The sequence below is a fragment of the Colobus angolensis genome, unplaced genomic scaffold (assembly GCF_000951035.1).
Source record: "Colobus angolensis palliatus isolate OR3802 unplaced genomic scaffold, Cang.pa_1.0 Scaffold56, whole genome shotgun sequence".
NCBI lineage: Eukaryota > Metazoa > Chordata > Mammalia > Primates > Cercopithecidae > Colobus > Colobus angolensis.
This window is the reverse complement of record NW_012119154.1, coordinates 10,787,511-10,809,408: the sequence shown is the minus strand read 5'-3', so window position 1 is coordinate 10,809,408 and position 21,898 is coordinate 10,787,511. Positions and strand designations below refer to the sequence as shown.

General features: G+C 43.3%; 1 protein-coding gene across 1 annotated transcript in view; it reads right to left on the bottom strand.

The window, feature by feature from the left end:
* LPP (LIM domain containing preferred translocation partner in lipoma) overlaps positions 1–21,898 on the bottom strand; it is a 729,048-nt gene that overhangs the window by 657,740 nt on the left and 49,410 nt on the right. Inside the window, exon 2 of the mRNA XM_011961602.1 lies at positions 1,041–1,163. The gene's annotated coding sequence lies outside the window, so the exon portion shown is untranslated. The remainder of the gene's footprint in view (positions 1–1,040; positions 1,164–21,898) is intronic.

Below are 21,898 nucleotides of genomic sequence, written 5' to 3'. Positions count from 1 at the left end.
CCCATGGTATTCTACACTGTTGATTCTTTTTACCACCCAGATCTTTTAGAATATAATGTTCTACTCTACCCAGTAAGTACAGAGGTACTCCAAAACACAAGGGAAAGTTTACCTTACCTGGTCACGGTTCTCCTTTCTGAGCACACAACAGGATTTGCACTCACATCCTAGCAGGCCCTTTAAAACAAAGGCTCACACCCTTTGCCTAAGCAAATTTAGCCTGCCCTGCCCCAAAGGGTTGTTATAAAAATAAAATGAGGCCAGGCGCGGTGGCCGGCGCCTGTAATTCCAGCAATTTTGGAGGCTGAGGCGGGTGGATTACCTGAGGTCAGGAGTTCAAGACCAGCCTGGCCAACATGGTAAAACCCTGACTCTACTGAAAATACAAAAATTAGCCAGGCATAGTGGTGTGTGCCTGTAGTCCTAGCTGCTTGGGAGGCTGAGGTGGGAGAATCGATTGAACCCGGGAGGTGGAGGTTGCAGTGAGTCAAGATTGCGCCACTGCACACCAGCCTGGGCAACAGAGCAAGACTCCATCTCAAAACAATAAATACATAAAACGAAATGAGATCACAAAAGAAGCAGCACCATGAACAAGGGTAAACAAGAGACACTCAATAATATTGCTTTCTTTCCTCATAAATGCCCAAACACTGTTCAATGACATTTTCATTTTGGTTTTTCCATTTCATGAACACTGTCTTCCATGCCCAATGAGAAGGAAGGAGGCAATACAATTGCTGGCGAGCTGAAATCATTGTTACTTCAAATTTTCCTCCAGTTTCAATGCTTGCCACCTTCCAAGAGCTGAGCTCTGCCTTTGCTTTGCCACATATTTTATTAGCATGATTATATATTGTCTATTGCCATAAAAGCAACTCAAGAAAGAAGGAAGGGCATTTCAGTTCTTCTCTTATTCTTAATGCATCCTAGTTGCCGATGCTCATACTTAAAGTGGAAAACACTGATGTTTACAACTCATTAAAACATATACATTGATTTTAAAAGGCAAATGTATTCCTTTTGTGTGTGGGACTCACCAACTGAGGAGAAAGGTCTTCCCTCTGATGAGCTTCTAGTGGAACGATGAAAAAAGCAGAACACAGGGAATCAGATGACCAGGTTCTGTCTTCTGCTCTGTCTCTGAGCCTCAAAGTTCCCACCTATGAAAAACAGAAGGGTTGTCGCTTATGTATTTCTAGGGTCTCAATCAGCTTCAGAAATTCTCAGGTTTATAAAGTCTCTGACTGGGCTGTGGCTTACTTCTATACCTCCTAAACTCCTAGTCAGATCCTGGCACTCTGATTTCACTAATTTGACTCAGAATGATGGGGAAAGAGAATGCTGATGCCTCAGTGTTCATATCTCATCTCTCCTAGTTCTCCTGGGAAGACAGCTTAATCTTAATAACAGAGGTCAAAGAGATAAGTCAGTCAGATACTCACATTGTAAGGAGGAAAAAAAATTAACAGATAAACCTGAACTATACCAAATGAAAAAAGAAAAGGAATATGAGTTTGGAGATAAATTTCTAACTATAGGTCCTAGTGTCCTTTGAACTTTAGTTTCCTTGCCTGAAAGTGAGCATCAGTGAGCAGCAGAGGGATAAGCAATCTTGACATTTCCCAGTAAGCCATCCTTGATATCGTTTGGATATGTGCCCTCTCTAAATTTCACGTTGAGTTGTAATACCTGCCGTTGGAGGTGGGGCCTGTGGAGGTGACTGGATCATGGGGGTAGATTTCTCATGAATGGTTTAGCACCATCCCCTTGGTGCTGTCCTCATAATCATGAGTGTGTTCTCATGATATATGATCATTTAAAAGTGTGTGGCAACTCCTCTGCCTACTGCCTCTCTTGCTCCTGCTTTTGCCATGTGAGATGCCTGCTCCTCCTTTGCCTTTGACCATGAGTAAAAGCTCCCTGAGATCTCCCCAGAAGCCAAGCAGATGCCAGTGCCATGCTTATACAGCCTGCAGAACCATGACCCAGTTAGAACTTCTTTCTTATAGATTACCAAGCCTCAGATATTTATTTATAGCAATGCTAGCATAGCCTAATACAGTCCTTATTACAGGTTTGATTTCATTAGAAACTATTCCTGTTTTGCTAATGATTATACAGTATGTATTCCAACACACAAGTATCCCAAGGCAAAGGCTGTTATAAAACTTGTCTTTCATGTATGCAGGAGAAATCCACATACCAGAAAAACTACCATGCCCATTTCTTTGTTGTCACTGTAAACATTACCTAACCAATCATACAATTGTTTTGTGTACAAAACAATTCAAAGTTCAAAGTTGGGAGGGATTTTTTAAACGACCCACCTCAACTTTTCCAACTGACAAGAGAACCCAGTGACCTAGGTAAGGAGATGACTGCTTGCTTTGACAAAGGACACCAAAACGCACTGGGCAGAGGGACTTGTGCTTGATCACATGAGTCACACCTAGAGCCAAACCAGGACTCACAAATCCAGGCCTTGAACACTTGTTTCAACACTCGCCCAGTAATCTCAACAGCAGAAAGAAATTAAGTAGGCAAAATGGAGTATAATCAAGATCAGCCCAGAAAAGCAAGGAGTTTCCTGAGACCTAGTGGTCTTCAAGAACACTGGAATTCTGAAAGCCATTTCCACTGAAAGGAGAGAGAGTCATCATTTCAAACTTACTAAGAAATGCGTTGTTAGGAAGCCAACATTAAACCTGTGAACAATGCAATTTCATAAAACAAACAAGTCGCCCCTACCCTCACCCGCAAGCTGCATAACACCAAAGCTTCTCCCTGCAGAGAGAGATACAAATCACAGCAGTTTCTACAACAGCTGCCAAGGGCATCTGACTTCCCAGATTTTTAAACTTCACTGAAAGGAAGAGCTCTCCACCCTGGGCCCTGAGGGAGTCTCACTCACACTCTCCAGCTTCTCTCCAGGTACAAATGAAAGTGCTCTCCCTCTTCCATAGTCAACTTCTCTTTTAATAATTTTTTTCTTCTTTTCCATAAAGAGAACAAGCAGCTTTGCTAAAGAACCGCTGTGAAATGATTGAAGTTCCCATGCAAACAAACCATTAGCAGAGTTCAAATGCAATTTAAATTACCAGTTGTTAAAGTACTTCTCAATTTCGTGGTAAGTTTCCAAGGAGAATTACATGCTATATACTATTTAATTGGTTGTTTTCTATTTTTTAACATCCATTTATCCCCCCCCACTCCGTTATATTTCAGAAGTGTCTATAAAAGCTTCCCTTTAAAAAATTATACATTGTTGAATAGATTAAATCTAAAGATTGAAAACTATCAGAGAAACAGCTGCAGGATCACGCAGCTCAGCAGAAATTGATGGTTTTGACACCAAAAAACATGCAGAATTTTAAAATCTTAGGAATCACCTAGTACTGCCCTCACTCTTTACAGCTGAAGACACTGAATTCCCAAAAGGGAATGATGGAGTTGGCACGAAGTATTTTCCCTGGTCAGCGACAAATTCAAGATGAGAAGCATTGCTCCAAACTCCCAGCCCCGTGCCACCTCTTCCACATGATCGCCCATAAATGGCAGAAGAAGATGGTATGAAATAGCCAATAAACTTGATTTTCCACCGGTATTTTTTTTAAGAAAATATAAAGCCCTCTTCAGATATACTCCTGACCTCAAACATTATGGGCAATGGCAAGTATCTCTCCTAAAGAGAAGAAAATAAGTAAAGGCTGATGAATGAATACAGTCAAAGGAGCTCAAAACAAGACACTTTATGAGCAGATTCTTGGCAGGAAAAGTCAAGACACTAATCTAGATTCATCAAACAAGTTAAGTGACATCAAGACTGCAGATTTTCACAGGTCTATCTGGCCCTGCATTAGTGCTGCCCCCAGAGACAGAGAAAGAGAGGATAAAAAAATCAACAATGTAAAAGCAAGTCTTGTCACATCTGTAAACGGAAAGGATTTCTAGAAGCCATCAGGAGTGTAGTTTGAAGTTCCAGGCTTTGATATCAGACTTGTGTAAAGGATTTTCTCAAAGCTCAGCCTTCTCTGTCTGCAAATCAGGGTTAATATCATCTACCCATCAAGGTGTATGTAACCATTTCCTGGGATTCCATATCTAGCATCTATGGCACAAAGCCTGCATACAATATGCACTAATTCACGTTCACCCCTTCCAAGGCTTTCATAATTTCGCAAAGCCTATGGTTCTGTGATTCTAATTTATGTGGACTAAAACCACGTCTTGTAAGCCAAGCATATTCCCTAAGTCTGTTAGATACTGTATGTCTCCTGACTGTAAACTCATTTATTTTATCATTTGAAAAAAATTTCACAAAAATTTACATATCTAAGTATTTTGCTTTAAAAGCAAATTTTTTGGAAATTCTATTTTTAAATGGCCTCCAAATCCACATTTTGAAACACACACACTAATAAAATCTCAATTTCATGTCCAAGACCTTATTTAAATTTTCCATCAGCCTGTAAGAAAAATTTCCCAATTGAACGCTGAAGAAACTGAGGAACAAGGAAGTTAGCCACTCCCCCAGTATCTCTAGGCTAGTAAGCGGTAAAGCTAGGATTTGAACACAGGTGTTCAAAATCAAGTTTCATGACACAGGCTTTATCAATTTATAATTACAACTATAATATGGATAGTTCTTCTGCTAGAGGTGGAAATACACCTTTAAAACTCCTGCTATTTTCACATTTCAGGGAGCTTTGGGATAAAAACAAGGCCTACATTTCGAACTCTTTTTTTAAAAGTTCATGTTAACAGCAGGTAAATCTTTCCTGAATTCTACCTCACCGTTATGTTCTTACGTGCAATAAAAAGCTCAGAACCCTGGAACTAAGCAGACATCTCCTGGTATGTAGGAAACAGACCTGAGAAAGGTTAACAATTAGCTGATATCAGACCAATTCAAAAACAATTCAAATGGCTGGGCTCAGGACCAAACAAATCATGGGAACCCCAGTGTGGGCTATGGAAGCCACTCTGGCACAAGTGTTAGTTAACAGAATGTCACATGTTCTGCATTCAGGGACGTACCAAGGAGAGGTTTGCTAACACTTGCTGTCTTTGATAAGGCAGTGTGTGGACCTCGCAGGTGTGGGTGCTGAGTTGGACACGCCTAGGGGTGTTGAAGAGCCTCAGTGGGGGACATGCTGAAACACACAAGACAGAATGAAAAGCATAGAAAAGCACGAGTACATGCAATGTCCTTTGGAGGGTCTAAAAGTTCTCTGCAAATGATGTGACTTCCAAATGACGCCTGAACACCCAAGAGGATTTCCATGGATGAGGAGGAGGAAAATAGGCCCAGGGAACACGATGTGCAAAGGCCTTGAGGGGGATGAGTTCAGGGTGTTCTCAGAGAAAGTGACTAATATGGTGAGGCCAGTGACAGAGGATGCGGAGGAATGTGGTGGGACACAAGCCTGGAAAGGAATGTTGCAGCCAGGGCATGGAAGACCTTGTATCTCATGTTCCAAAGCACGTGGCTCTGAAGCCACAGGTGTTGTGTTTCGGGAAGTGGCACAATAGAAAGTTAAATCGTAGCCCTATCCCTTTAAGAAAGGAATCCCCTTCCGTGGTCAGTCTCCAAGCAAAGCAAGGGTAGAGGAGCTACCTATGAAGGGATCTTCTCCCTGTGGCCCCACTCACAGAGAAGTCAGGGGACAGGTGGCTTTCAGAGCTGCTCTTAACCCATACCTTCAGTGACCCTTTCCTGTAGGTCTGAAACTCCCACCAGCAGGACAGACCCACTGGAAGGCTCAGGAAAAAAACAAAGTCTCATGTTCCAAGCAGGACTAACACTCTGCCTTCAGGGAACTGCCAGCCCCACCCAACTCCTTGAATCACAAGAGGCTGGGCTGGAGACAGGCTCCATCCAGCCTTTCTCCTGTCTCTCAAGCAGGAGCCAGAGGCCTATCCAGCTTGTGTTCTATGTGCCTAAAGCTCCACATCACAGAGCTCAGAGTTCTCTGCCAGGCCTGAAACCTCGTGACTGGGACGCGGGATTAGTAATGAGCCTGTGCTGGTGTCACCACTTAGGTTGTATGGAATCCTCCTTTCCCTTACAGGAATCTTTGTAGCAGTACCCATATGTCAAGGCCTTCAAAGATGCAATGCCCTCCCTGCCCTTGAAGAACTCCCAGTCTAGAAGGAGAGATAAGACATCAAGTAAGAGAGAACAAGTACCACAGAAGCAGCACAGGTAACAATGCAAATTTTCATACCACACGGTGACATGAGGTGATATCATAAAAAAATGTAATGACAACAAGGGAAAGGAAAATTGTTGACAATTCCAGATTTACGCGACTTCACCAGGATAATCAGACCATTTTTATACTACTCCTGTTAACATGGTGGCTTTCAGGGGGAGCACCTATTCTATCACACCCATTTGGCAGATGAGAAAACTCAGGCTCAAGCAAGTTAACTGACAGTGAGGAAGTATCACAGCTGGGATTCAAATCCAGATCCCATGCTCAGAAGCAGCATACATTTGTACTCTATTGCCTCACAGCTAACTGTGGTTGAGTTAGCAGAACAGAGAACACAGATCACTTCTAATGGATGGGAGAGCAGGTGGTGATCAAGGATTACTCCCTTCCCAAGATGGCGTCTGTGCAGAAGTTTACGGGAGGATTGGGAGTTCTATGAATGAAGATCGGAGAGGTTATCTCAGGCTAAAGGAAAGGCATGTGCTAAGGCATGAAGGTGAGAAAGTGCAGGGTATATCTGGGGGTTGGCAGGAAATGTGTTTGATTTATAGATACATAAGCAGGAGCACCAAGGAAGTCCACAGTGGACCCACGTTGGTGTCCATTTATGACAGGTCCTGGATACCAGGGGCAGGAGTTTTTGCTTAATACAGTTAAGTACTAGAAAAGTAATAAATGTTTCACAGCAGAACTGTGGCATGGTTTCAGCTTTACTTGGGATTCTGTGCTCTAATGGTAGCGCTATGCAAATAGCCTTTCAGCACCTGAGCCAGGGGCAGGAATACCAGGGTCAGGAATAATGGGCCCTTGGATCCTTTCAGGTCAACATACAGAACGACATTGTTCCCTGGCTATGACTTCGGGAGGTAAGAAAATCTACACCTATTTCATAGAGCCTGACTGTCCTCTTAAGAGTCTCTGTGACTCATTAAATAAATTCCGGGCCCCGGCTAGAGCACAGGTACCCTCAATAGGTAAACACAGCATGGAAAACAGGATAGAGTCAAAGAATAAAAGGAACTGTGCGTGGCTCTTGCATTCCACACTTATTAACTATGGACTTTTGAGCAACTTACTTCCTTTTATCAAGGGTGCAGTTTCTTCATTTGTAAAATGGAAACGATAATACGTATACAGCTAGGTTCTTGTGAGAACAATCAGGTTGTGAGATTAGGTATGAGGACGTGTGATTCCTACACGCAGGCTAACATGTTTAGAATAAACCCCCCCACCCCCAAAAGCCACCATGTTGAAATCGTAGTATAAAAACTGCCCGATCTTCCTGGTAAAGTGATCTAAATCTGGATTTGTCAACAATTTTTTCTTCCTCTGTTGAAAATTGAGCTGTATTCCCCAGGCAAGTCATTACATCTTTTTGTGCCAAATTGTTTTCATCTTTTAAATGACCCAGTAATCCCACTTTGGGCAATATACATAAGGGAATAATCCAAAAGGAAAAAAGAAGGCAATTTGTTCAAAGATGTTATTCATAGTGCTATTTCTGGCTCTTTCTATATCCCCCTATTATAGCACTTATCTCACTGTGCTGTAATTATCCACTCCCCTTCCATACGCCTCCAAATTATCTTTGAATCAATCCCCAGCACCTAGCACAATGCCTGGCATACAGTAAGAACTCAATAAATGTTTGTCGACTCAATGAATAGGTAATATAAAAGAAATTTTAGAAGAAACTCGAATAAGCAATAACCAAACTCTGTTTTTAAGAGATTATGCTAATTTTTTGAAAACCTGGTAACTACAGACTGCAGGAGGGGTGCATGAAGAAGCCTCAGAAATGAGTTTTAGATGACTTAGTTTACGATCTCTGAGCACCTCTGGGCTTAGGCTGATTATAGTAGAAGATTGCCATGGGATACCCAGGAGGATGAGGTCACAAGCTAAATTGCTTTGGCCTGGTGGCTAGAGGACGGGGCTTGGTCAGGAATTTTGGATTCTCTACCTGATTCAGCCACTACCTAACATCTCCAAGACCTGAAAAATGAAGTAAGTATCTGCAGGGAAGCCCAGTCTGTTAAAAGGAATTACAGGGAACTGCCAAAGGCCAACAACTATGAATTCAAATGTAAATGAAAAAAGAGGACTGGTAGGTGCCCTTGGACCGCAGTCCAGTCCTCAAGACAAGGAGAGGCTTTCAAACCCCAGCTCTTCTGGGCTCCCACTGAGCCTTCCAGACCCATCTCACATGGAGATTGAAGATTCCTTACCAGGGAGTTTACAGAATACAGAAATCTCTGCATGAACAGACAACACATCATGAAAAAACAGCATGTTAAATACAGCCCATAAAGTCAGCATCACTCTGAACGTTCTTCATTCTTGGTGGGAAAGAATGTTTTACAAAAATACCCAGGGAGAGCAAAGGAAGCTGCATATTCTGCAGGGCTTATTTTGGGGCGTTCCAACAGCTCTCAGCTGGAAAGCCAGAGGCAGAAAGCCACCGTCCTCTGTGCATTGGCCCAAAGCTCAGGGTTAGAAACTAAAGGGGATGGGGGTGAGAAACAGATACTCTTTGGTTTTGGAATGCCAGCTGCTTATCTGGGCAACCCCCTCAGGGTGCCTATTTTCATTTCCCTCTGAGTCTCCCAGATTCCTGCCCATTTAGCTTGACATTTCCCTGAAGGAAATTACACTAGAGAGCCTATAGACAACCACTCCCAAACATGCCCCGAACTTACTTCTCCTGCCCAACTTCTACACCCTAGTCAAAGTTACCACCACATCTCACCTGAATTACGGTAAAAGTTTGTGCCTAACCTTCTTGCTTCTACCCTTGCCTCCCTTTTACTATCGGGTTCCCTCCACAGCAGCTGGAAAGATGCCTGTAACACATAACTCAGGTGGTTCCCATCACATCTGGACTCAGGTCTAAGCAGCTCAGGTCTCTCACTTACCACCACCTGCTTAGTCCCTGCTCTTCTCTCCTGCTTCTTCCCCTGCAGCCCACATGCTGCCAGCACATCAGGCTCCTTCTGTTCCTCAAACACAAACCCCTTCCCACTTCATGGCCTTGACCTTTGCATTGACCGTCTCCACTGCCTACAGTGCTCTTCCCCCGACTTCTTCAAGGCGGCCTCCTTGTCACTCAGATCTCAGCTTAAACATAACCTCCCAGAGTCCTTCCCCACTCACTCAGAGTCAGAATGCCCTTTGTGACTCCTCCCTTGGGTTACTTATCATTCCCTCTTATTTCAGTGTTCCTTTATCTGCCTCCTCCACACACCTGCACCAGCATGTAAGCGCCAAGGGGTGGTTGCTGTGTGTGTCTCTTTCTTTGCTCTAAATCGAGTACTGGGATAATGCCCAGAACAGTGCAAGGCACCTAAGTGGAAATTCAGTAAAGATTTAATAAAACTAGATGAATACATGCCACAGATGGAAGAAGCCTGACAGACTGCATAAAAGGATAGTAGCCCAGCACTGTGGCTAACATCCTGGGCTTTGGAGTCAAATACACATTGGTCACTAATGCCTTTACCCAAGAGTTACAGGGGTTTAGGCAAGCTTTCTCACTTCTTTAGGCCTTAATTTTCTCAAAAGTAAAATGGGGATAATAGCACCTGCCTTGTGGGAGTGTTGGGAGAGTTAGAGATAGGTTGTTTAGTGTAAAACTCAGCACGGCCTAAATGTTCAGTTATCAACAGCAACTTCCTCTTTCAGGTGAGAAAAGTGAGACTCAGAAAGGAGCAGGGCATTGCCCAGGTGAAACACTGCATTAAGAGCAGAGTCAGGCCGGGCATGGTGGCTCACACCTGTAATCCCAACACTTCGGGAGGCCGAGGTAGGCAGATCACCTGAGGTCAGGAGTTCAAGACCAGCCTGGTCAACATGGTGAAACCCCCATCTCTACCAAAAATACAAAAATCAGTGGGATGTAGTGGCGAATGCCTGTAATCCCAGCTACTCGGGAAGCTGAGGCAGGAGAATTGCTTGAACCCAGGAGGCAGAGGTTGCAGTGAGCCAAGATCACATGCTGCACTCCAGCCTAGGCAAGAGAGTGAGACTCCATCAAAAAAAAAGAAGAAGAAGAAGAAGAAAAAGAAGATGATGAGCAGAGTCAAGTCAGAAAAATCATGGCCAGTTTTGACCCACTATTCCACAGACCTAATAATTACTAAAATATTAGATATCATGACATGCATCTGTATATTCTGCCTTGTTCCAGAAAGGATCTGAGGTACCTCACAAAAGATGCTAATAGTTGATGATTTAAGTGAGAAAATGCGTAAGGAGAGGGGAAAATAAAGCAAAGAAAGGGGAAAGGGGATACAAAAAATAAGAGCTGGATGTCTCATACCATTTGCTAGAGGTGAGCTTTAAATTTAGCTATGGACTTCCTAGAGCCCAGTACAAAAGAAAGGAAGCATAGCTGTGTACAGCCCTTTGGAACACTTGCTTCATTGAAATGCCACAGCAACTTGTAAGGAGGCGTCACCATCCAGTTGAGAATCACCCGGATTTGTCACACTCTTGCCAATTAGAATCCAGTATCTATCTGCTTACTCCTGATCACATGCCATTCTTATGTAAAATTAGTCTCCAGTACTGGCTATGTGACTTTGGGCCACTTAATTAACCTTAATTAACTTTGGCTACTTAATTAACCCTTTGAAGTCTCTGGTTGCTGTTCTTCTTTAACATGGAGGTTAAAAAATAGTACTTAAATGGATAGACAAAATGTGGCATATTCATTACCACAGAATATTATTCAGCCTTAAAAAGGAGAAATTCTGACCCATGGATGAACTTGAGGATATTATGCTCAGTGAAATAAGCCAGTCACAAAAAGACAAATATGGTATGATTCCACTTAGATACAGAACCTAGAGTTGTCATATTCATAGAGAATGAAAGTAGAATGGAGAATGCCAGGGGCTGGAGGAGAGGAGAATGGGTAGTTGTTGGTTAAAGGTACAAAGTTTCAGATTGCGAGATGAAAGGGGCCTGGAGACTGATTACACAGCAATATGAATGTATTTAACTAAAAATACAACAATTATCTGGGCCTGGTGGTGCATGCTTGTAATCCCAGTTACTTGGGAGGCTGAGGCAGGAGAATCGCTTGAACCCAGGAGGCGGAGGTTGCAGTGAGCCAAGATCGAGCCATTGCACTCCAGTCGGCCTGGGCGACAGAGCGAGACTCTGTCTAAAAAAGAAAGAAAGAAAGAAAAAAGTTGATCCGAAACTGAGCTGACTACAAAGAGTTACTCCTGATGTCTGTGAAACATCTGAGGTGACGTAATAGGTTGGTGTCTTCTGGGTCTCTGTCCTGCTTTGGTAGGCTTAAAAAGTGTGTGTGTGTGTGTGTGTGTGTGTGTGTGTGTGTGTGTGTTTAAAATCTAATCAGAATCAAGACTCACCTTGGAATGGGCATAATATTCCAGAATTCTTACAGTTTCGAGAATAGTGGTAGAGGCTCAGATGGGAAGCCTTGCTGAATTTCTCTCAGGGAAAATTGCATAATTTTCCACAGATGGAAATAAAGTTCCATACTATTCACTCTGCCTTTTGGACAAGTAGCATCCCCTTTCATGAAAGAGAAAGATATAGGGAGCAAAGGAGAGCAGAAGGTTGCATTCATACAACATTCACATGACCAAAAGAAGGGAACGGTAAGTAAAAATCAAAGAACAAAAAAGAAAAGAAAAGAAAAGAGCCTCATACAAAAACAACGAATTCAGGCATCTGAGCCCATATATCCTAAAGGAAAGAGGTCTGAACTGGGAGAAGCAGGTTCTAGTCCTCATTTTCCTACCAACTAGATTAGTAAGTGTGGACAATTCTAACATTTCCCAATTTTGTTATCTTGCAGTAGAGGGGGCAGCTTAAGTCTAGGGGAATGAGAATGAACTGAGAGAGAAGATCTGGGTTCTAATCCCAGATAATGAGCCATCTGTCTTCAGGGCCTGGGTCTCTGCTGCCCATTATCTCACACTGTGAAATTAGATAGATGTGCTGAAAACACTGCAGGACTCTTCCAACTCTGACAATTCATCAGATCTACACAGCGTCCTGCACACAGGGTATTCCAGACAGTGGATGCTGTGCAAATGCTACACATCAACATTTTGCATACTCCTAAGTCCCACCATAACTGTTTTCAAGCTAAAACTACCCCTCCCTACATGTCCACAGACATCCCTTCCAGCTTGTTGCTTTAGCCTTAGTAATCAGACAACAGCACTCCCAAATTGTCTTTCTACCCAACTCAAATTAGGCCTCAGATCAGAGGAAATACCTACTTTTTTTTAAATATACGAATATAATTTTTCCTCAGGCCGATCTTGTCTTGAAATCCCACTGTAAGAAGTACTCCCCTGGGAGAGCAGCTGTCCACACCCCCAAATTAAAGTGACCAGCACTCCCAGCAACGTGTCCCATCACCATGCAAGTGAGCCAGCCCACAGGCTGTATGCCCCAGGTCTGTGAGCAGAAATGCCACTCATCCGGCAGTAATGATGTACTCACGCGATGTCCGGCCCCCACAGGCAGCTGGCCCTCCACTAGCCCTCACTCCCTCTTGCAGGCCCTCAGTCCACTACGGGACACAGCAAGGCGGTGGTCTCGAAGCCTGAAGGGAACAGAACTGAGACATTCTCGCCTCAGCTTCCAGAACAAGGGGCAGAGGAATGAAGGGGGAAGGGTGGGGGCGGGGTGGGGGGACGACTTTGTTTCTGGAAACAAGAATTCAAATCCTGCTTCTCCTAAACCCTGAGTCACCTCCCTCTCTTCCAATAGATCAGTCGGGTGGGTAAACATTTCCAAATATGGAGAAGCAGGCTGGAGGATGTCAGAAAAATCACCCTTCTCTCTTCTCTGGCACTTGAAGAACATGCCCCACTTTAAGACAGAATTCCTTACTCGGAGTAAATTATTAACCTCTAAAGAAGTGGATTCTCAACCCTTCCATACACTGTCCAATTCCAGGAAAAAACCTCCTCCAACCCAAACAAGGAAGGGACTGGTTTGAAAGGTTTTAAGCTCATCTTAAGAATGAGACCATCCAGAATGCAATGAAATTTATGAAATAAACCATTAATTCGGTGGGGGGGAGATATTTTGGGAGATGCACCTGAAAAGGTTGCGAGAATTTAGTCTAAGATTCCTATGATGGAAGGTGAGTCTTAAAACAACTCCTCCCGGCCGGGCACAGTGGCTCACGCCTGTAATCCCAGCACTTTAGGAGACCAAGGCGGGAGGATCACCTGAGGTCAGGAGTTCGAGACTACCCTGGCCAACATGGTGAAACTCGGTCTCTACTAAAAATACAAAAATTAGTCGGGCATGGTGGTGGGTGCCTGTAATCCCAGCTACTTGGGAGGCTGAGGCAGGAGTATAGCTTGAACCCGGGAGGTGGAGGTTGCAGTGAGCCATGACCATGCCATTGTACTCCAGCCTGGGCAATAGGAGTGAAACTCCTTTAAAAAAAAAAAAAAAAAACCCAAGTCTCTTGCCCCCAAGCCCAGAGTCTCTCGGTATGGGAGTCCTCCTGAGAATGTAGTCTGGCATGAGTCCTTCATGGGCACAGACACAGGGCTGGAAGACTCAGAATAAAACCAGACTCTCAGGAGAACACTGTTGTCGGGAAAAGTGGGGGTGAATTGCTCAGTTTAACTTGTAACATGGATTCCAACCCTAAGGTTCTGTGATGACTAAGTTGGAGCAGTGAAGCCAATCAGGAATGAATCTAATCTAAAATGACTCCAGACTGAATTAAAGGAGGAGAAAGAGAGATCAGACGCTAGGGAAAATGGAGATATGGGGGTGTAGGAGGTACTCTGAGATGGGAATCCAAGTACCACATCTTGGCTTCCCAGTGATTCTGTTTCTTAGTGATCTCGTCCTACTGTTGGTTGTAAAGGCTTTCTGGAGGTCAGATGAGTCCTTTTTCAAAATCATCAACTATTTCCTGGCTTTGGACTGCACCAAGAGGTTGCTTGTTCTCACCCCCAGGAAGTCTTCAAGCTACAAACAGCACTGATCAGGGCATGAAGGGACCCAAGCCCCAAACCCCAAGCCCAGATGAGTCAGTCATGAAGATTTCAGACGAGTCAGTGCTCCTTGTGTAGCTTACATATTTTTCATTTACAAATTAGGCAGATATCTAGAAATGGTCCAATCATGTGCTCTAAAAGCAGCTTCTACTTGGTCTATCCAAAGGGTCATTACACATTTATTTTGATTATTTGTTTTATACTTAACAAGCATGCCATAAGCAAACATTTATTATTTATTGCACATTTAACAAAGGAACACAAATATAAGTTACTATTAAAATAGGTAAGGAAACAGAATCAGAGAGCCTTCCACTGCATACCAGAACCAGAATTCAGGACAGAGATCTTGCCATTGCAACCCTCCTCAGCAGGTGGGCGTGGGATGTCAAAATTAGGTCTGGAGAGCAAAAAGGGGTGGTCTTCACTCTGTCAGGAGCTCAGAGTCCCTTCCTGCATCCCATAAAGGAGCATTTCAGCAAAGAAAGGAAATTATTCCATGGAAAAGAGCTTCTGGGAATGGTCTTAAGCTCTAAAAACCAAAGACCAAGGGGTGAGCCACAGAGATAAATATGAAAACCAGAATGAAATACTTTAAATGTACCCCCCATCTTGCAAACATTTGCAGATCAGTTTCCACATCCACATAAAGACCCTTCAGTTCCTTCAATATATGTGTGCCTCTCGTCCTCCCAGCTCTGTGATCTCAAAATGAGAAGTGGCCATAAAGGCCATTAAGCCCAATGCCTGCCTCATTGGTATTCCTGAGGTCTCCAGTGAAGCAAAGATCATTATCTCTTGCCACTGCAAATTCCATCTTTCCGTCAGAAAATTCTTCCTTATGCGGAACTGAAATCTGGCTCCTCCTCGGTCTTCCATCCCTTGCTCCACGTTCTGCCTCTCAGGACCATATTTCAACCTATGTCTGTCTCATTGGTTTGGAATTTTTGTAGGTGAATATGTACACTCGTTCCCTCAGTATCCTCAGTATCCAGAGGGGATTGGTTCCAGGACCCCTGAGATACCGAAATCCAGAGATGCTCAAGTCTCTTATATAAAATGATGTAATATCTCCTGTATACTTTAAATATTTTTCTAATACCTATATAATACCTAACAATGCAAATGCTATGTGAATATTGTTATATTGTATTGGTTTTTTTTATTTTTTTTGTTGGATTTTTTTTTTTTTTTTTTTTTTTAATTTTTGAGCCTTGGTTGGTTGAATCCATGGATGCAGAAACCATGGATACAGAGGGCTGACTGTATATAGAAACAAAGCTACCCAAGACCTCAGCCCACAGTCACTCTGGTTGTTCTCCTGACCACATCACACTGCTGACTTCTAATGTATTTTTTGCCAACTTGAAATCCATTCTTTTTTGGATTTTTCCAGTGCCATTTAGCACATATATTGCCATTTAGCCATATATATTACTCACAAGTCATACCCTACTAAACACGCGTCAGATGGACTTGTCTACTTTATTGAGAAACGACAGAAGATAAACCTGCATGTCCAGCTGTTCATCTACCTCCACCCCACAGCCCAAGCCACATTCCCACCGCTTGTGGATGAAGCCCAGGGATGCAGATCCCATTCCAAGATCCCCGCTCCTGTTCTCAGATCCTGCCAGACCGAAAACTGTCTCCAGGACACAAGGCTATTCCAAGCAACATTAAGAGAGAGCTCTGTAGGAAAAGAGGATCTCGTCAACACAATTCTCAGAATCACAAAGCAGCCAGCAGGCAGGGCAGCAGGGTCAATTTGCTAATCACAGGGCTGGGAGCTTGTGATCCCCAATAGCGCCATTCTAAACCTGTGTCTTTCTAAAAAGACAGAAAAAATGTTATTTTCTTTCACAGTTCTGATGGCACTGTTTGCCTTCAAGGTTCATGTAGTAAGTACAATGATGCCTCCCATTATTAGTGTGTTTTACCTTTTATTAAATGATTTCCCAGTCTCATTGAATCCCTTCCAAGAACTATCCCAGGTATTATACCCACATTTAGTGATAGGAAAACTGAGGTTCAGAGAGGTTAATTATACTCCCAAAGTCACACCAACAATAAGTAGCAAAAGAAACACTGGTTTAGGAGACTCCAGTTCCAATTCTGGAGACTCTAGTTCCAATTCTGCTACATACAAACTGTCTTAACTCTGGCTAACTTAATTCTAAACCTCAGTTTCTACACCTGAAAATTGGAGATTAAAATAGCCACTCTGCTTATATCTCAGAGCAGTTATAAGGATCATATGAGATAATGAGAGTGAAAGCCCTATGGAAAAGGGTAAGGCGTTATAAAAGTGTAAGGGATTATTGTGTGATTACTTGCAAATGACTGTGCATTCCATTACAAATACAAAAAGCAGTGAGATCATTCGCAAGACAAAGAAACATTAAGGCTCTGGGAATTAAAGGAAAATGATTTGATGTTCTACGGGGTTATGTCTATATGCTGCTCACTCTTGCAGTTCAAAGCTCAGCAGCAGCTGTCAGATTTTCAAACTCCAAGTCACATATGTCTACAGGATGGCTCAAGACAAAATCTCCCTTTGCAGCTAAAAGCAAATGCTGGGCCAAAAGGAGGTAATAGAGATGGACGTTTCAAAGACCCCCTGAGATTCTCAGTTCCGGAAACGTGAACTGCGATGTTTTCCTTGGAGAAGCTGTTAGAAACACAGGCTCCAGTCTCTCTGAAATAAGCCCGTGGGGAAATAAACATACAGTAAGGAGCTATTTTCCAGAGAGCACTGAGGATGCTCCCAAGCATGAATTAATCAAGGGCACAAGGTATTTCAAGCTGCAGATACCAAAAAGCTAGTAATCTCCAACCCACTGAACCTTCCAGCCCAGCTCACAAGCTTACCCTGGAATTCTGGCATCCCTAGCAGTGGGCAGCAGGCTGAGCCAGCAGATGAGGCTCATTTACATACCAGGTCTTGCTGAAGATCACCTGGGGGCCGCAGGGGACCCCAGGAGCTCTGAGAGCAAGCTGGTCTGGCTTCCTTCAGGCCTTTCCCAACATGCTACTTGTCAGGATTCTCTTCAATTCCTGAAAAGAGCCAAGTCATCTCTGTCATTTGTAGAGGGGCCAGATCTTTGCCAGAAATCCATTCCCAAGGCTGATGAGCACAGAGCCCAGTGAGGACTGTTTTCTGGTTTGCATTTTATCATTTGATTCCTGTGCTGATCATTTGAGAAAGGCACTAAAGTAATGTATGGCATAGATGTGTGAGAATCTACTCCATGTGTGTGTGCTTGAATTCCCAGGGATGTTACAGCAACAAGTTGTGAGATACAAACAACTTCAAGGAGCTCACAAATCCAGTTCAAGACAGAGACTGACGGCAATGGAAGGACAAGATGCTGTAAACTCTATGAGTCCTGTAGAATCCCTCCCAATGGGTGGGTTAGATTTTGGGCTAGGAATTAAAAGAGGATGGGGCAGGGGGGCACAGATGAAGGAGCAAAGGGCATTCCAGGCAGAAGGAAATATTTAAGCCAGACACAGTGGCATATGCCTATGGTCCCAGCTACTTAGGAGGCCAAGGCAGTATTACTTAAGCCCAGGAGTTCAAGACCAGTCTGGAAGACATAGTGAGATTCCCATTTTGAAAAAAAAAGAAGAAAAGAAAAGATTTGAACCCTAGCAATGACTGAAAAGATATGACAAAGACCAGCAAGTTAAAGTCAAGCTTAGAAAATGTGGGCTGGGCATGGTGGCTCAGGCCTGTAATCCCAGCACTTTGGGAGGCTGAGGCAGGTGGATTGCCTGAGGTCAGGAGTTCAAGATCAGTGCGGCCAACATGGTAAAACCCCATCTCTACTAAAAATACAAAAACTAACCGGGGGTGGTAGTGTGTGCCTTAATCCCAGTTACTCGGGAGGCTGAGGCAGAAGAATGGCTCGAAACCGGCAGGAGGAGGTTGCAGTCAGCTAAGATTATGCCACTGCACTCAAGCCTGGGCAACAGGGCGATACTCCGCCTCAAAAAAAAAGAAAAAAAAAAGAAAAAGAAAATGTGTAGGTCACTAGTGAGAGAGGTGGGCAGACAGATAGAAATAAACAGAAGTTAATTCAGAAAGATAGATTGAAGTCAGTTTGTTGTAGGCTAAGATAATTGAATTCTATTTCTAAAAGCAGAGTGAAAAACAAATAAATAAATAATGAAAGCAGAGTGTTCCTTTATTTTGAGATGCAAAGCTCTGATTACACCATTGATGAGGTTAAGAAAATAGGCTCTTTTGACTCCTCGCTGCCATATAATCACAACAATAACTACTAAAATGTAATGAGTGTTTACTCTGTGCTAGGTATTATACTAAGCAGGTTACATACACTATCTCATTTAACCCCAGCAATGACCCTGTGAACTAGCCACTCTCACTCCCATATTACAAATGAGAAAACAAAAACTTAAAGGAAAAGTCAGATGCTCAAATCTCAGAAATAGTAAGTGCAACATGCCAAAACTAACTGCTTCACATTGCAAACTCAACCCCTGCGATTCCAGACTGTGCTCCCCAGTTTCGGTCTTCTTTCTCATTGCCCAGATTCTCCCCATCTCATTTCTAAGAGATCAAATACTCTTCACATAACTAGCGTGCATAACAATCCTGTATCACAAAAATATCTGTCTCTGAAATAGTTGACGAAAGTTTATATTTGTTTCTCTCCATTAGATCCTTGGGATCAGGAAACTTGCCTGTCTTGTCAGTCACTGTACACAGTGAATACTCGATAGGTATATATTTAGTCAGACAATGTCTGTGAAGGTTGGAAGTTAACACAATACTGACTATAATTTCAGACCTTTTTAGCACAGATATTGCACCAATCTCAGCAAGGTTCCCGGAGTCCAAAGGGGAGACGCAACCAGGTTGCAAAACGCAGGTCAAAGACCTTGTGCACGGGACATCCTGACGGTCCTGCAGCTACTCCGTGGTTGCAGGACCCTGAACCTCCAGCAGGTGTGCCAAGAACCAAGATCTTCACAGGTAGCTGGACAGATTAAACCTTTCCTTGAAAAAGTGAAAAAGCCATGTCCCACTGAAATGGGGATTTGAATTAAAGAAGGTGTGTCTAACAAAGTGGCCCAGGGGTAAGGGAGCTCTAGGCTGAGAGGTCTTAGACCCATCACATCTTGTGACTCGTGCTAAGCCACTTTGTGTCTCCTTGTGCTGAATCACTCTGCCTCTCAGTGTTAGCAAAAGGAAGGGTAGACACAGCGGTTTTTTAACTTTTTTATGTAGCAGCAGAACTTTTCCTTTAAATGGATGCTTTGACAATGCTTAGCTTACAAAGTAGGTAAAAGCAGAGCTGCTCAAGTTGGCTCTAGCAGTCCCTTTCCTTCCTCCACTTCTCACCACTTTTCACCTCCCTCCATGTTATAATCCCCAAGATGACTCCTGGAGTCTCTCAGGCTCAGAAGAGCACAGCTTGAAAACCACCAGCCTTCTGAGCTCTTCATAGTACCTTCCAGGTCTGATTCCAGTAAATTCCAAGGTCTGATGTATACCTCCTGAACAAGGAGCTCTGCATTTTTGCCAGTGGGACAGGCAATACATGGCGTAGATGGGGAGCAGCAAGGAAGAAAGAAGTCTCAAATTAGATAACTTAGATTATACTCTACTTACAGCCGGGTGCAGTGGCTCAGGCCTGTAATCCCAGCACTTTGGGAGGCCGAGGCAGGTGGATCACTTAAGGTCAGGAGTTCAAGACCAGCCTGGCCAACATGGTGAAACCTCGTCTCTACCAAAAACACAAAAATTAGCCAGGCATGGTGGTGCCCGCCTGTAATCCCAGCTACTTGGGAGGCTGAAGCAGAAGAATCGCTTGAACCTAGGGGGCAGAGTTTGCAGTGAGCCAAGATTGCACCATTGCACTCCAGCCTGGGTGACAGAGCAAGACTCCGCCTCAAAAAAAACAAAAGATTATAATCTATTTAGTACCTGTGTTCTCTCAAGCAAGTTATAAGCAAGTTATTTCATCTCTCTAAACCTCAGTTTTCTCATCTTTAAAATGGAAAATAATATTGTTTACCTACTAAGGCTTTTATGAGAATTAGCTAATAAACTAGTTGACAGAATGTTACAATATTACAATCACTCCATCCATAAATGTTTCTAAATCCTCAAATGGAAAAGCAGGTAGTACTGAGTTCAGGGCAAAAAAAAAAAAAAAAAGGTGCTCAATAAGTAGCAGGAACTCATTCCTTTCCTCCCTGGCACTTATCAACATGTTCAATTTGAACCAACAACATGACAGCAAGCAAGAGTTACTGGATGAAACACATTTTATGTCCCAAATTCTCTATAGCTCATCTTTGAAAATCTTAACAGCTTATCTCTGAAATCTTTGAAACTCACGACCATCTTACACTTCCAAGAGTGACACCCAAGACAGTGGAGGATAAAGAAATGTGAGTTTGAGAAAAACACTGCTCCAGGTCATTGGCACAGGAAGAAGTGTGAAACATGGCATCCTCACTCCTGACTTCCACAGCAACCAGCCAAGTGGCCAGAGAAATCCCATCTGCTCTCCGAGCCTCGATTCCCTTGTCTGTAAAACAGGAACAACAACAATCCTACCTTCCCCCTCACTAGGATGTGGTACGAACAAAGCCAACAGGTGTAAAAATACTTCATATAGCTCTACGACTATAAAAAATATTGCCATTTTTATTACAAACTCAAGCAAAAAGTTGAAGCACTGCAAAAAGTTACTTAGAACGTGCCCAAAATGTAAGAATCACCCCTACTCCAATTGCAAGATTCCCTGTTGCCCACCTGAGTTACTGCCAAGATTCCCAGCACATCCTAAAGATGCATTTTATTGAGATTTTCCCAGTTGACTCCTCGACAGTTTTCTAAACAACACAAATGACAGTGTCTACTCACCCTCAGGCCAGCCTCAAGACCTCCAGGATGAGCCCAATCTATGTGTTTAGCCACATCTCCCTTTATATTGCTAGAAGAACCCCTAGTCCCAGGCAAGAGCGCACCCTCAATTCCACAGGACTCAAAACTTGGCTCATGCTTTCCCCGCCTTGTGCTGTGCCTCCAAATCTGAGCGCAAAATCTCTTTACCGTGCAGTGGGGAAGTGGGCCCCTCGGGAGTGTTTTGTGACTGGGGTATGGTCAGGAATGTCTTCACTGGCCCACCGCTTCTCTAAAGATGGCCCCACCAATTCCCAGTGCATAAACATCCACATCAAGATAAAAAGGAAGATGTCTGTAGTTCTTTGTAGTCCACAAAACTTCTCACATCTCTCCTCTTTTTAAATGCTTAGTATCAGATATGTCCATGATGCCTATTTTACAAATTTTATAGTAAGTGGCTGAGCCAGTAACCATGTGCAAGCCTTTGGCACCAACGCCTGTGCACACTGCTCTCTCTTCCCCCAAAATGGGTGTAATTTAAACCCTGCTACAAGGCCAGGCATAGTGGCTCATGCCTGTAATCCCAGCACCTTGGGAGGCCAAGGCAGAAGGACTGCTTGAGCCTAGGAGTTCGAGACCAGCCTGGGCAACATAGCAAGATCTTGTCTCTACAAGAAAGAGAAAAAATATATATACATATTTGATATGTATGTGTATTTAAATATATGCATATATTTAAATATATGTAAATATAAAATACATCTTTTAACATTTTT